Below are 14,789 nucleotides of genomic sequence, written 5' to 3'. Positions count from 1 at the left end.
TCCAGAGACTTTGAGGGTAGGTGGCTTCTGGCAAGTGCCCCAAAGTCCTCTACTTGGGTCTTAACTAAATCAGCTCCAACACACCAGGTCTTCAGAATTATGTGCATGGCTATAGGAATTCAATAAAGAATATCCCAACCTAAAGCCAGGGTACCCATGGCTGTGAGCTGCTCTTGAATAAACTTTCTCCCTGCCAGTCTTTTTTGGAATACTGTAGCCTTTCCATAGATCATGGTCTCTTGCAATCATATAGGCTTATGTTGCTTGAGTGACCTCTTTGTATCCAGTATTTTGTATTCCTTTTATCCTCATGGTATACCTACTAGGCAAGTATCATCAACTCCATTTTATAGATGATGAAACCATGACTAGAACAAGTGGCTTCCTTATTAACCGACTCACTCATTAACTGCTATTACATGATATAGCTAAGGTTTAAACCTACACTTGTCATGTATGCACAATATTTATTCTTAAGATAAATTGAGCATTTACTGTACTCTAATCATTGTTCTGTTAGGTTGAATCATGTGGCATTGCTGATCTTTCACCAGAAAACAGTAACTTTACATGGTTTAACCTAACATTTGTCTCATTGATCTTAGCTTTATGAAGCAACTACTATTAATGTCATTTTATAAGAGAGGAAATTGAAGCTTAGCTAGGTTATAGAATATGTACAGGGTTAAAGAGTCAATAAGTAGTATGCTTTTTCCTTCTTTTCTTTCACCAGGCAATTCTTCTTCACTATGAACTGGTGACTATGATGAAGTGATGTGACATTTTTATTGTCCCCGGTGGTGGCAATTTTGAGTTTGTTAGTTCACTGACTTCATTCAATATATTGAGCACATGCTGTGTATGTGAATCATATATATTCAATCTTCGAAGGAACAGTGAGCTGGGAAGTGAAGCTGGGTATTCCAGATTTGGGTTTAAAAAAACTTGAAGTCATCTGAGATAGATTTTCTTTAGGGCCTATGTAGGTAGATCTTGAAGACTGTTTGTAAAGGATTCAGAAATTGGTTATTATTGGAACAGTATGTAGTTTTCTAAGTTTTTATGTCTACAGTAACTATGCCCTCTGGATAGTGTGGCTACCCTGTTTGGATAGTGTGAGGTTATGGGGTATTTGTTGACTAGTCATGCTTGCTGTTCCCTCTGTCTAGAATGTCCATTTCCTAACCACAAATCTTTTAAATCTTAGCTCAGTGGTCACATTCTTCAGAAGGCCATTTTTTTTTTTTTCTCCAGCTATGAATGAACTGTCCCTTATTTTGGTTCTCACTGCATTTTATTTTCACTTTTTACGTGTCTTCTCGCTTATGTTCACCTGCTAATCCATCCGTCCATCATTTACAAAACACCTGTGAAGTTCTAGTCACTGTTAAGGGCCCTGAGGATACAGAGGTGCAGAGACATGGTTTCTCATCCAAGGCCTTGTAGAGGGACAGGTAGGTAAACAGAATATTTCAACATGACTATCATTCTCTATTTTTATTCCAGCTCAACACATCTGAAGTTGCATTCCTATTATAATGGTTCATAATGGCTGCAATTCTGGTAATTGGTGAGGACTGGTGGGAGGGAATGGGGGGAAAAACGGAAGCCATGTGCTCCCCTCACCCCGGAACAAGATGGGGATGCATGTTGCAGGTCTCTGCAGTCCAGCCTCCTCAGGTGGAGATTAGTGTGAGATGTGAGCACAGGTGTTAGTGCCACAGAGAGGAAGTATGTTCCTACCTCGCTTGGAGCATCCATGAGGGTGGTATAGGGAAGACTTGCGGGAGCTGATGTTTGATTTACATCGTGAAGATGAGTTCACTCCCTGAGTACAGCAGAGAAGGAGGTCAGGTAGAGGGCGTAGGTAGCCCCGGAAGAGACCTGGAGGCAAAAGATGCAGTGTGTGTGTGTGTATGTGTGTGTGTGTGCATGTAAGAAGTCTGGCATGGCTATGTCAGAGAGCATTGTGGACAAGAATGGAGTGGTCAAGAGCAGTGTCCAGACAATGGCATTTTTGAAAAGTCACGCTTAATGATTTGGAGAATGGGGACTATGTATGTATACCTTATATCCGTCATTAGACTGTGATCTGCTCGAGGGTAGAGATTTTAATGGTGTCCTTATCCTGGTATGCCAGAGTCCTAGAACATTCTAGGTGCTTCAGAATTGCCCTACATTGTAGCTATAGCTTGGAGATCATCTCTTGTCTTTCATTCTGGGCTGGCCAGCTGGTCGGGGTGTGAATTTCAGGAGAACATTGCTAGTTCCTGAGGGATACTGGGGACAGAGAGGCACTAGGCTGGAAGTGAGAGGGTCTGTTTGGAAGAAATAAAGGAGGCTTAAATCCCTTATCACAACTATACTTAAATACAGCATTCCTTCTCTGAATGGTATCTGTTCCTGTTTACTTTCTTCCTCGTAGCATCGAACGGGTCTGAATTTGCTATTTAGGCATAATTACTATTTTATTATTATTTTTTTCACAGTTAAGTGGAGCATTTGAGCACAGCTGAATTGCTGGGAGCCTCGGTGGAAGAAATCTATTAGTGGTATGGCTTGAAACAATACACAAAAGGCCCCTGCGTGTGGTCTGCCCTCCACGCTTTCAACTTCCTTATGTGGAACAATAAATCTCCAAGTCAGCTAGAATGCAGAGACTCCCATCCAACGAGAGGAGAACTGCATTTTTATCTTTTATTCATTGGCAGGAACATTAGCTGTAGGAGGTATTCAAATCACACTTTTATTTAAACAAACACAGCTGGATCACAGCCTCTTAATATAGCAGTTCTCTAATGAAAAATAACAACATAGTATTTATCTCTTTTCTTTTGTGTGACTCTCAATTTGCTAAAATTAGGCAGACTTCAATCCCATACAAAATTGGCATGTTTTCATGACCAGAGCTCATCGCAACTAACTGCAAAATTATAATGGGGATGTAATTATAGGAGGGCATGTGAAATACACATCCTTTTGCTGCTGTAAGCTATATGGGGTTATACAATTATGTTGTAATAACATCATTTATCTTAAAGGAGTCAGACAGCTGACTTCATTTATTTAACTTGAGCACTCCAATTATGTGCTGTGTCAGTTTAACATAAATTTCTTGCCCAAAGAACACGGTGTAATAATAATGGTAATAGCAATAATAATAATAATAACACACATTTGTGTAGGGCTCTATGGAGCACAAAGCATTTTTACAATTGTGATCTTGCTGGGACCTCCTTACCGCTCTGTCAAGCAAGCCTCTGGGCCTGTGGTTGCATGTGCCCCATTTTACTGGTGAGAAAAATGAGGTCCAGAGAAGTGAAGTGAAGTTGTCAAGATTGCCCGGTTAGTAAGTGTTGAAATAAGAGCTTAAAACTCAGGTCCTCTGACTTGACGTTCAGGATATCATTCTTCTGCTTTTACCAATAGGACCAGATTTTGGATAGTGTGACATGTTCATTCTCATCTCTTACCCTATTTTATCTCATGACTATTTTTTAAGGCGTGTAGAGTAGTCTGTGGTGACCTTGAGCAAATTAAATGAAGTTTTTAGATCCTAGATTCCTTCTCAGAATAAAACAGCAATAATAACAAATAATTCCAACTGAGCAGATGAACAGAGTCATTATGGGAATTAAGTGAGAAAATGCTTGTAAAGTACATGGATAGGTGCTCAGAAAACAGTTCTGTTCTCTTTCCCTGCAGGACAAGAACAAATTCTTTTATTTTACAAGGGACGGAATTACTCTACAGTTCACTTGACTGACTTGCCTATAACTCACCAAGCTAGTAGGTGTCACGGCAGGGACTGAAATTCACATCCTCCTCTTTCCAGTCTACCTATCATTATTTTTAATCGTACTGTAATGTACTTAATGCCCTCTATCATCTTTCAGCTTTTAATTTTTTTTTTTTTTTTTTTTTTACAAATTTGTTTGCTTAAATACCCGAAGATGGAATAACATACTTGTCTTTTATTTGAACTAAAATCTTGGGGCTCTTTGCTTGAGCGGGAGAAAGGGTAGAAAGAACAGGATTTGGAGTCAGAAAGTTGTGTTGAGTTTCTGGCAGCAGTGATAGCTAGCTGTGTGAATTTATGCCAATCCTCTGACTTCTCTCAGCCAGGGTTAGCTCATTGATAAATGTTATTTTAATGTGAGTTTCCTGAAGGAAACCTGAAGTTCAGTAAGAGAAAAAAATACCTGTAAAATAATGGACTTTGTTTACCCCATCTTAGTCACCTCAGCATATTACTTAACAAAGACCCTCTCATTTAACCTCACAGGATGATTTTTTCTTGTTTAACAGACTAAGAAATGGAGATTAAAATATTTACCAAAGAGTGGCACCTGGGTGGCTCAGTGGGTTAAAGCCTCTGCCTTCTGCTCAGTTCACAATCCCAGGACCCTGGGATAGAACCCCACATTGAGCTCTCTGCTCAGTGGGGAGCCTGCTTCCTCCTCTCTCTCTCTCTCTGCCTGTCTCCCCACCTACTTCAGATCTCTGTCTGTTAAATAAATAAATACAATCTTTAAAAAAAATATTTACCAAAGAATTATAAGATTTCTGTTTCGGTGAGTTCCACCTAGTGGTTTGGGGAAACTTATTTTCAAGTTTCCTGAATAATTAAGTAGTTAAATGGGAGTGAGTGGATGGGGTCTCTTTGGATGCCTCCAACGTACAAAATATAAAGTTTTATAAACTTTATCATGATTCCTAGAGGAACTGTCTAAAGATAGGTTTTCTATAACACCAGTGTTTCTGAGTCAGGAAGGATGGAGTTTCTTAACTTAGGCAACTTTGCTTAGTGAGGTCCCTCCAACTGTCTCATCTAATCCAGCCTCAGCCCAGGAGCCTAGGTATTTTGCAGGTGGGTAGATGGAGGCACAGAAAGAGGAAATGACTCAGCCAGGAAGGACTAGAACAAGATTTTATGTCTATGTCAATGCTCTTTTTCCCCCTTCATTCTTTTTATCCCTATCCCTCATATCTATTTATCTACTTATATACTTAATTTGCTAAGATTTGAATTTAAAAAAAAAGTCCTATACTTTTATTGCTTTCCAGGAACTTGCAGTGTATTAGGGGGAACATCCAAGGGAGAAAGCATGCAATGAGACTGCAGCAAGAGAGGTGCTGGACCAGACATGAGTGTTAGGTTTAAAGTGGGCTCCAAGGTTGGGAGGTATCAGTTCTGCTCAGAGGGTGGAGTCAGGGCGGCTTTACAAATGAGGAGTCCCTTGAGCAGAATTTTTTTTCCCCAGATGTTTTTAATTATCAGTGATAGAAAACCTGCATACAGATTTAATCTGACTTTTATTGTAGAGACACCCAAGGAGTTCATAGGAATCAAAGATAGCAACACGGCTAGACCCAAGGAAAATTGGGTCCTTTATCTGAACATTAACAAGATGTCTCTTCACCTCTCATCTCTGTCTCATTCTTGCTGCAGACTGGCAGTCTCTGTCTCTTGGTGTCTTTCTCAGGAAGTATTGAAACTGACATAAAGTCTTACAGAGGCTGCTCCAATGAACGGTGTGCATGCCAAAATTCTGAGGCCAAAATTTCTGGGGAAGAAATGTATTGGTTCAATTCCAGACCAATCAGATGTGTTATGGGGCAGGGTTACTTAGAAATAGGCAGCTTCCACCAGAGCTGTATTACCTCTGAGACAGCTGAAAGAGGCAGTTTCTGAAAGACAGAGATAGGATCAGATTAATGATTCCATAGATTCCAGAAGTGACTCTCAAACTATGATCCATGGGTCTCAAAGTCCTTTTGGGGGACCCACGTGGTCAAAATCATTTAATAATCCTAAAATACGATTTGCCTTTTCTTTGTTTACTATGTTGATATTTGAGCTAATGTTACAAAAGCAGTCATAGATTAAACTGCTGGCACCTTAGCATGAATCAAAACAGTGGTATCCAACTATGAGGCTGTCATTGTATTTGTCAGTGCCTTGCATTCACAGCTAAAAGTGCCGGAATGTCCTTGAATAAATGGTGAAACTGTTAATTTTTATTAAATATTAACCCTATTTATGTGCCTTTTAATGCCTGTATGCCAAATTAGTTATGCCATGTAGTTATTTGGCTGCATAATGAAGTACAAAGCCTGCCTTGAGGAAAAATCATTGCACAGTTCTTTGAGTTGCAAGCTGAACTAGCTGCCTTTTTTCATGGAACATAATTTTTATTCGGAAAAAATAGCTCACTAGAATAAGTATGGTTGTTCAGATTTGGAATATTGTCAGGAATATTCATGAACAAAGTAAGCCTGTTGTTACTTCAAAAAAAAAAAACAACTAACAATATTTGTTGCCAATGATAAAATTTAAAATTTCAAATAAAAATCAGAATTTTGAAAAACTTGTAACCACCACTGTGAACTTGCTAGTTCCTTATAAAGACTGCCACCTCCTGATGGTGCACAGAAGAATGAGGCACAAACAAGTTCACTGCAAGAGAATGGGAGCAGGGGGTGACAGTCTTTTCTACTTTTCAGACTTTTTTGATAAGATTTGTGGTGATAGTAACAAAATGATTTTTTTTTTTTATATTATAGGTCAATATATCAATATTTGGAAGATCCACATGGCTAAACCAGTATTTTCCAAATAACCCATGCACTGATGTTACAACCATGGGTAAAAGACCCATCCAAGGTTGACCAATGGATTTTAATGTAACAAAATATGAAGAGCTGATCAATATGGTTTCAGATTCTACATTAAAGCTAACCTTTAAGGGGCACCTGGGTGGCTCAGTGGGTTAAGCCTCTGCCTTTGCCTCAGGTCATGATCTCAGGGTCCTGGGATCGAGCCCTGCATCAGACTCTCTGCTCAGCAGGGAGCCTGCTTCCCGCCCACCCCCTTTCTTTGCCTGCCTCTCTGCCTACTTGTGATCTCTGTCTGTCAAATAAATAAAATCTTAAAACAAATAAATAAATAAAATCTTTTAAAAAATAAAATAAAATGATAAGATGTAATTGATAAAGATAGGACATGATAAATTAATTCTTTAAAAAAAAAGCTAACCTTTAAGAAATCGCCACTTACTGAGTTTTGCATAGATTCATAGAATAATATCCACAAAGTTCTCCAAATTTTCTTCAGTTACTTCAGCCAAAAACGTATCAAAATAAACCGAATGCAGAAACAGATAGGAAAATCTTCTTTTAAGCCAGAAAAGTCTTCTATTAAGCCAGACAACAGAGAAATTTATGGAAAGCATTGCTACTCTTCTCATGTTTTTTTGAAAATATAGTTATTTTCATAAAATATTTTATATATGTTGGCATATATTCTTATTTATAAATGAATTCATATGTATTGAAAATTATTGTTAAGTTAAACTTCTGAATGATAAATATTAATAGATATAACAGGTATCAGCAAATGATTCTGTGGTCCTCAATATTTTAGAGTAGACTCTGATTTTGAGACCAGATGTTTTTTAACTATGGCCATAGATACCCACTACAGTCTTTAAATACAGAAAAGAGCAAGTTAGGTGGGTGAGAGATGGAGGAGCATTCCAGTGGAGACAAGTAGGCCTAAAACAATGGGGCACATTCAGGACTTTATGGCAATGGAAAATCGAGTATGTGGAGTATATTACGAAGAGATAAGGTCGAAGAAGAAAAGGTCTCTGCCAGATAATCTGGGGCCTTTGAAAGATTTTAAGTAAGAAAATGATGTGATTGGATTTGGATTTAGACATGGCACCTTGTTGGCAGTGTAGAAAATGGGTAGGTGCTATAGATAGAATGCTTGTGTTTCCCCCCAAATTAATATGTTGAAATCCTAACCACCAAGGTTATGATGATAGGAGGTGGGGCCTCTGAAAGGGGCTTGGGCCATGAAGGGTGACACCTCATGAATGGGATTAGTGACTTTATCAAAGAGAGATTCCTTGCCCCTTCCACCATGTTAGAACACAGAGGAAAGTTGCCATCTATGAAATTAGGAAATGGTCTTCACCAGAAATTGAATCTGCTGATGTTTGATCTTAGACTTTCCAGCCTCTAGAACTATGAGAAATAAATGTTTGTTGTTTATAAGCCACCCAGTCCATGGTATTTTGCTTTGGCAGCCAGAGCTGACTAAGACAATAGATAATGGTATGGGGTGAAGTGTTGGCAAAACTAGTGACAGGGAAACAAGTTAAGAAGTAGTTCACTGCAGAGAAGATAAGGAACTGAATTAAGATAATGATGGTTGGGGCAGAAAGGAAGAGGCGTGTTGTTGAGATTTTTAGAAAACAGAATTGACAATAAAGTCTTAAGGGAGACTATATTGAGTAAATTTCATAGCTGGAGCTGTGTTAAGAGGTGGAGGTTAGGTTAGGATTCTTTAACATGGATGGTCCCCTAGTAATTATTTTAAGACAGTTGTGTCTAAAGCCCAGTTTATTTTTATAAAGTTGCAGAGTCAGATAGGATTGGGTTCTGCTGTACATAATAGAACATACCAAACAATAATGACTTAAATAAGAGGAAAAAAAATATTTGGGGCCATTTTCTATTTCACTATTGTCAGAATATTGCTTTCACTCTCAAGGTCACCTCATTATCCAAGATGGCTGCTGGAACAAAATCACATCTGCATTCCAGGCTGGCAGTAGGAAGAAACAGGGCAACAAAAAAGGGCTCACCTTTTCTGCTTTTTACTTACCTGTTATGATCCAGATCTTTTAAACATTACCACATTCAGCTGTCAGAAGGCTAGGACATGCCGTCTTTTAGTTGGGTTCATTGCCATCTCAAATAATATCAGAGTTCTTTAACAATGTTTATTGGGTGACATCCAGCAATCTCTGTCACAGAGGTCTAGATTCATGCCTTCTTTTCCCAGAAATGCTGTTATCCAGATTCTTTGAAAACCTTTTCCTTTTACCATTAGATTTTTTGGAAATGAGAAGGATACCTACTTTTTTATCTGGAGGTCTCTTACTTGGCGATCCCAAGTTTTCATAACACAGTCTGGGAACTGAGAATAGAAAAATGAGTCTATGCTGTAGTATAGCCTCTTCACTGCTTGTTCCATTTATTTGCATATTTCACTCCAATCCTCCCTACACACTGTGGCAAGATTAAGTTTTCTGGAGCATATTTTACATCATGCTATTTCATTTGTCAGGAATATTAATTAATCCCTCATAGCCTACTGAACATTCACAAATGCCCGCCAAGCACTCAAAGTGCTCTTGCATTTTTACCAAAAGCAACATTTCAAGGCATGCTTCCCATACTATATGCTTTAGCCAAACGGGACCTCACCCCTTTGGGAAATCTAACCCCTGTGTTTTTATTCAAGTTGCTTTACTTTTAAGAATTCTAGCTGTGTACCTACATGGGCCAGTGAAACCTACAGAGGATTTCTTGAGTTCCAGTCCTTTCTCAACATTATCCTTTGATGAGACTTCCTAAGATTCAACTCTGTAAAAATTACACATTTTATGCTTAAAGAGCATGTTCCTTCAATCCACGTTCAACCTTCCATAATATTCTTAAGGAATGAAAGGTTGCTCAGAAGCACAAGAGTCTGGACATGTGCTTAAATATATATACCTTATGCAGAGCTCTGTCTTATGTTCCTAACCTGAGCCCTGCATTTATACAATGGGCAGTTTTTGTTGTTGTTGATGTTATTGTGTTGTTGTTCACTGCTATCATGTGTTTCTCCTTTGACCTTACTCAACAACACAAGTGATTTTTGCATTGAAAGAAGATATCTCAGCATCATCTTCACACACATTTTTCTCTTTTATCTAACATACGTAATTAATCTTACAAACTAACCATCAACAGAAATAAAAGCATTTGGAAGTTTATCAAGTGCCAGGAGCTCCTTATTAATACGGGAAGCTTTGTGTTCACATTGGAAGACTGGTGCTCTCATTTTTGGATCCTTTGAAAAGTGCCAGGGAACCCAAGCCTTTAAGACATGCCTTTCATGTTTCCTCCTGCTGCCATTGAAAGTGTGTTGTGGGAACACGGTGGACTAGAATGAGGACACCCAACATCTCTCCACCTTTGCCTGAGAGCCACAGTACAAAGTCATATAAATGAAGCAGGTGGTTGATTCAGAGACTGATTCAACTGTGTGTACTATACAATTTGTAGGACATTGGCAGTACTACATCATCCTTTTAAAAGTTATAATTTGAACCTGAATTTTTCATTAATCTATGGAAAACAGCACCTATAGAACAGTGTAATTTTCACCTTGACAACAGTCCTTTAAGAAAGTCAGGGCATATACTGTTAGTTGGAACCATTTAAAAAGGTTAGATATGTTAAATATTAAATAATTAATATTGCTTTCTAACTTCTGGTAAGGACATGTCCCTCCTGAGAGTCCATTCTATCTCTCTTGGTTTCAGCTTTATTATCTATAGAATAGATGTGTAGAATGATCTTATCACTAATCAATTTGGAGCACTAAATGAGATAAGAGATATGGAAAATTCTGGCATGTGGTAGGTGTTCACTGGGGATTGGTCTTGAGAAGTGTAGCTTCGCCCTCTGTCATTCTAGATTTTCCTCACCTTTGTCCAGTTTTTCCAGCTAGTATGGTTAGTTACCTAGTAGAGTAATGCAACCTTCATCCCTGTTGGAAATGAACCTTTAATTGCCTAGCTCTTGCTGGGTTGTGATTGCTGTCCTTGGCCATGAGTGATTATTGCTTGGCATGGAAATATTAGAAGACCTTTCAGCGACTCTCTTGAGTTCAACTTACAGTCTTCCCTGCTGCCCTCATCATTTAGTATCTTCTTTGTTTGCCTAATTGGTCCACTAGCAGGGTGTGCCCAAAGTGGCCAGGTCACAATCCAGTTCAGTGAAACTGTTATTGACGTCCTTGCTGGGTACATTCCGCATCCCCAAGAACAAAATTGTTGGGGTAGGGATTACAATAGTATAATTGGGTCTCTGGATATGAGAGAGGCCATACCTTCATCTACTTCTTAATACCTGACCCAAGTATTCTAGCTGCTGTAGACACTGTACCACATATTGGTTTTTGATTTAATGTATATTCTGTATCCTGGAAGTTGGGAAGCAAGATGAGGGGATGTGTTATTTATTCATTATCCATTGCTTCACAAATGCCACAAATATGGTCTCCAGATCTCTTAGCAGTTGCATCCACTTGGTCTCATAAAATATTTCTAGTCAGGATATACAAAGAACCCAGACCTCAGAGAATTCCAAAAGAAATGAGAAGGAGAGAGATTTTATTTGCTTGTCTTGCTCCAATTTCCTTTATCTCATTGGCTAAAGTTAACACCACTGGGAGTTAACTCATGCATACTTCTTGGTTGTATCATCTATTCCTTTGACTGGTAAATTATTACTAGCAGTATAGTATTATTAGTACTGTTATCATCATCATCATTAGTACTGTATATTAGGAGAGGGGTATATAAATTTATATATAAGCCCATATAGCTCTCTTTATCTATGGATCTATCATAGTAAATACAATGATAAATATATTTAGTGGGAATGTCAGAGCACTGAGCAGAAAAAATTAATTGTCCTGGGGATCAGAGGAGTTAGCTAGGCAAAGGGAAAAGGGCTTGCCTGGAAAGTGTATCTCAGTTACAGAAATAGGATAAACAAAGTCTCTGAGTCAAAATACAACTTAAAACATGTAGGAAAGCAGTTTAGTTCTACTGAAACATGAAATACAAGGTAAGGATGTCAAATCAAGGAGGGGCAGTATCATATAGGAACATAAGACTTCTATTGAGAACCTTCAAATTGATTCAAGTGTTGGTAATTTATTAAGTTGTTACCCTTTCTGTGCTTTTTCATAACAGGAATAATAACAATACCTTCTTCACAACTGTTTTGTTAGATAGGTAGTGAGGATTCAGTTAATGTTTGACATTATTAGACAGCAGAGAGCCATGAAACATTTTCAGTGGCAGAATGACATGGTCAGATTTATTACATTGGCGTAGAGAATGGATTGAAGAGGTTTAGTGCCAGAAGCAGAAAGATGAGTTATTTGTTGATATCATATTGTAATAACCCAAGGGGAGATGGTTACCTAATGTAAGTCAGAGTCAGTGGGAAAATAAAGGAAATATCTAGAAGGCAAAATGGACAGGGCTTAGCAGGTAATTGATTGGAAGTAGCAAATAAGGGGGAGGTTTGACTCAAAGAATATACCCAGGTTTTTGACTTGACTCAAGTAACTCGGTAACTGTGATGAAATCAAGTAAGATAAGAAATAAAGAATGGAAAGAGAAGAGAGAAGAGTTTTAAAAAGGAAGACATTCGTGCTAAACTGGAGAGGGTCAGCAAAAAAAAAAAAAAAAAAAGACAGATATACATCCATTGCATTTACATTAGTAATTTTAGTAATAGTACTTTTCAGGGAAGTAGTCACTATTTTTATCTTTTTTTTAACAGGAAAAAAAAAAAAGAGGCTCAGAGTTGTGAGAATCCCTTCAGGTCATATAACTGGTTAGATCCAGCATCTAGTATGGGCTATTCATTCATTAAAAATTGCAGAAGCCACAGAAACAGCAAAAACAAAACACTTATTAAGTGCTTACCATGTAGCAGGCACTGTACTAGGTACTGGGAACCTAAGAAAAGTCATGCACTGTTGTTTAAACAAAACAACAACAACAACAAAAGTCAGTACAGTTCCTGCTTCCAAAGAGCTTATAGTTTTGGAATCCATGTAAAGAAACGCTGTAAATTTATAACAGCTGTGTTCAGTGTAAAGGGCAGTGGGTACAAAAAGACTTTAGTAACTCACACTGATCCATGTGAAAGAGCCCAAAAAGTAGAAAGGCGGTAGGAACTACAGAGCTATCCAGCAGACTATCAAGCATGGAGATATCCATCTAAAGAGGGCATTTAGGGAATGTACCACTGGTTGTGGCTGATGGAGACATGGCTGTCTCTTTCTGAGGAGTTCTTCAGGAATGGAGGAGGTAAGGAGAAAGTCAGGCACCACTCCAAGAAAGCCCAAGATGTATCCCATCTATGTAACATTTACTGCATCTTCCACCTACTAGTTGTGGCTCTAGGTGGTTTACTTAACCTCCTTATCACAGTTCTCTCATCAGTAAAATGAGTTAATAATCATAACAGATCTCACAGTATTACTATATTAGATGAGTTAGTACATGTAGAATGCTTAGAACTGTCTTACACTTTCTGTATTTTATCAATTTTCAGAGCCCATCAGTTGTTAGAGTCATCATTATTTTATGTACCACTAAGAGAGCAAACAATGCTTATAATTAAACCATGAGACTTCATCAATTATAAATCACATTGCTATTTCAGAAATACTGGGATGTGAGAGAATGTATTTTAGAGTTTATGAAATATGGTAGTGAGTGCTCAAGAAGCATTATATATCATTATAATTATAGTTATTATTTGCTATAATTATTGTTATTATTATTTGTGGAAATCACTAGGAGAAGATGAACCAGACAAAATCAGAATATGATCAAAGATGGCTTCCTTTTCCTGATAATGCGATCAGTTATATACGATGACCCCTACTTCCTCTATTCTTCTTGGGTCCTTATCAGGCCCTAGGATAATTAGATTCAGAAGAGGGTATAGAGGACTATGTATTCAGGGATTTCTTCTTCTATGGTTGTGCAGGTTGTGTACTGGACAACAATAAGTAGAATGGGTCATATGGTGGATTGTATGAATCTTGCTCCCTGGAGTTGAGCATTATATATCCTGAATGATCTCATAACCCAGCCCACTCAGCCTCATCTCTGATACCCTACCCTGTTAAGCCAGAATCACAGCTCAAGGCTTAGCTGGGGAAAGGGAAGAGATGAGCTTTAAATCAATTTTGAGATTAAAGTTTTAAACTGTACTTCAGTCATGAAAAATAACTAGATATTATAAAATCTGCCCAAGATGTAAAGAATTAGATCACTAGCCATCAGGGAGATTCAAATTAAAACCACATTGAGATATCACCTTACACCAGTTAGAATGGCCAAAATTAGCAAGACAGGAAACAACATGTGTTGGAGGGGATGTGGAGAAAGGGGAACCCTCTTACACTGTTGGTGGGAATGCAAGTTGGTGCAGACTCTTTGGAGAACAGTGTGGAGATTCCTCAAGAAATTAAAAATAGAACTTCCCTATGACCCTGCAATTGCACTACTGGGTATTTACCCCAAAGATACAGATGTAGTGAAAAGAAGGGCCATCTGTACCCCAATGTTTATAGCAGCAATGGCCACGGTTGCCAAACTGTGGAAAGAACCAAGATGCCCTTCAACGGACGAATGGATAAGGAAGATGTGGTCCATATACACTATGGAGTATTATGCCTCCATCAGAAAGGACGAATACCCAACTTTTGTAGCAACATGGACAGGACTGGAAGAGATTATGCTGAGTGAAATAAGTCAAGCAGAGAGAGTCCATTATCATATGGTTTCACTTATTTGTGGAGCATAACAAATAGCATGGAGGACATGGGGAGTTAGGAGAAGGCAGTTGGGGGAAATTGGAAGGAGAGGTGAACCATGAGAGACTATGGACTCTGAAAAACAATCTGAAGGGTTTGAAGAGGTTGGGGTGGGAGGTTGGGGGAACCAGGTGGTGGGTATTAGAGAGGGCACGGATTGCATGGAGCACTGGGTGTGGTACAAAAACAATGAATACTGTTATGCTGAAAATAAGTAAAAAAAAATGATAAAAAAAAAGAATTGGAAAGGTTGATTTATCAGAATGTGGTGAAAGGTGTTAATGGCAAAATGTTAAAATATATTTTATTT

Source organism: Enhydra lutris, unplaced genomic scaffold, assembly GCF_002288905.1.
Source record: "Enhydra lutris kenyoni isolate GAN:26980312 unplaced genomic scaffold, ASM228890v2 scaffoldscaffold9, whole genome shotgun sequence".
NCBI lineage: Eukaryota > Metazoa > Chordata > Mammalia > Carnivora > Mustelidae > Enhydra > Enhydra lutris.
This window is presented reverse-complemented; position numbering follows the sequence as displayed.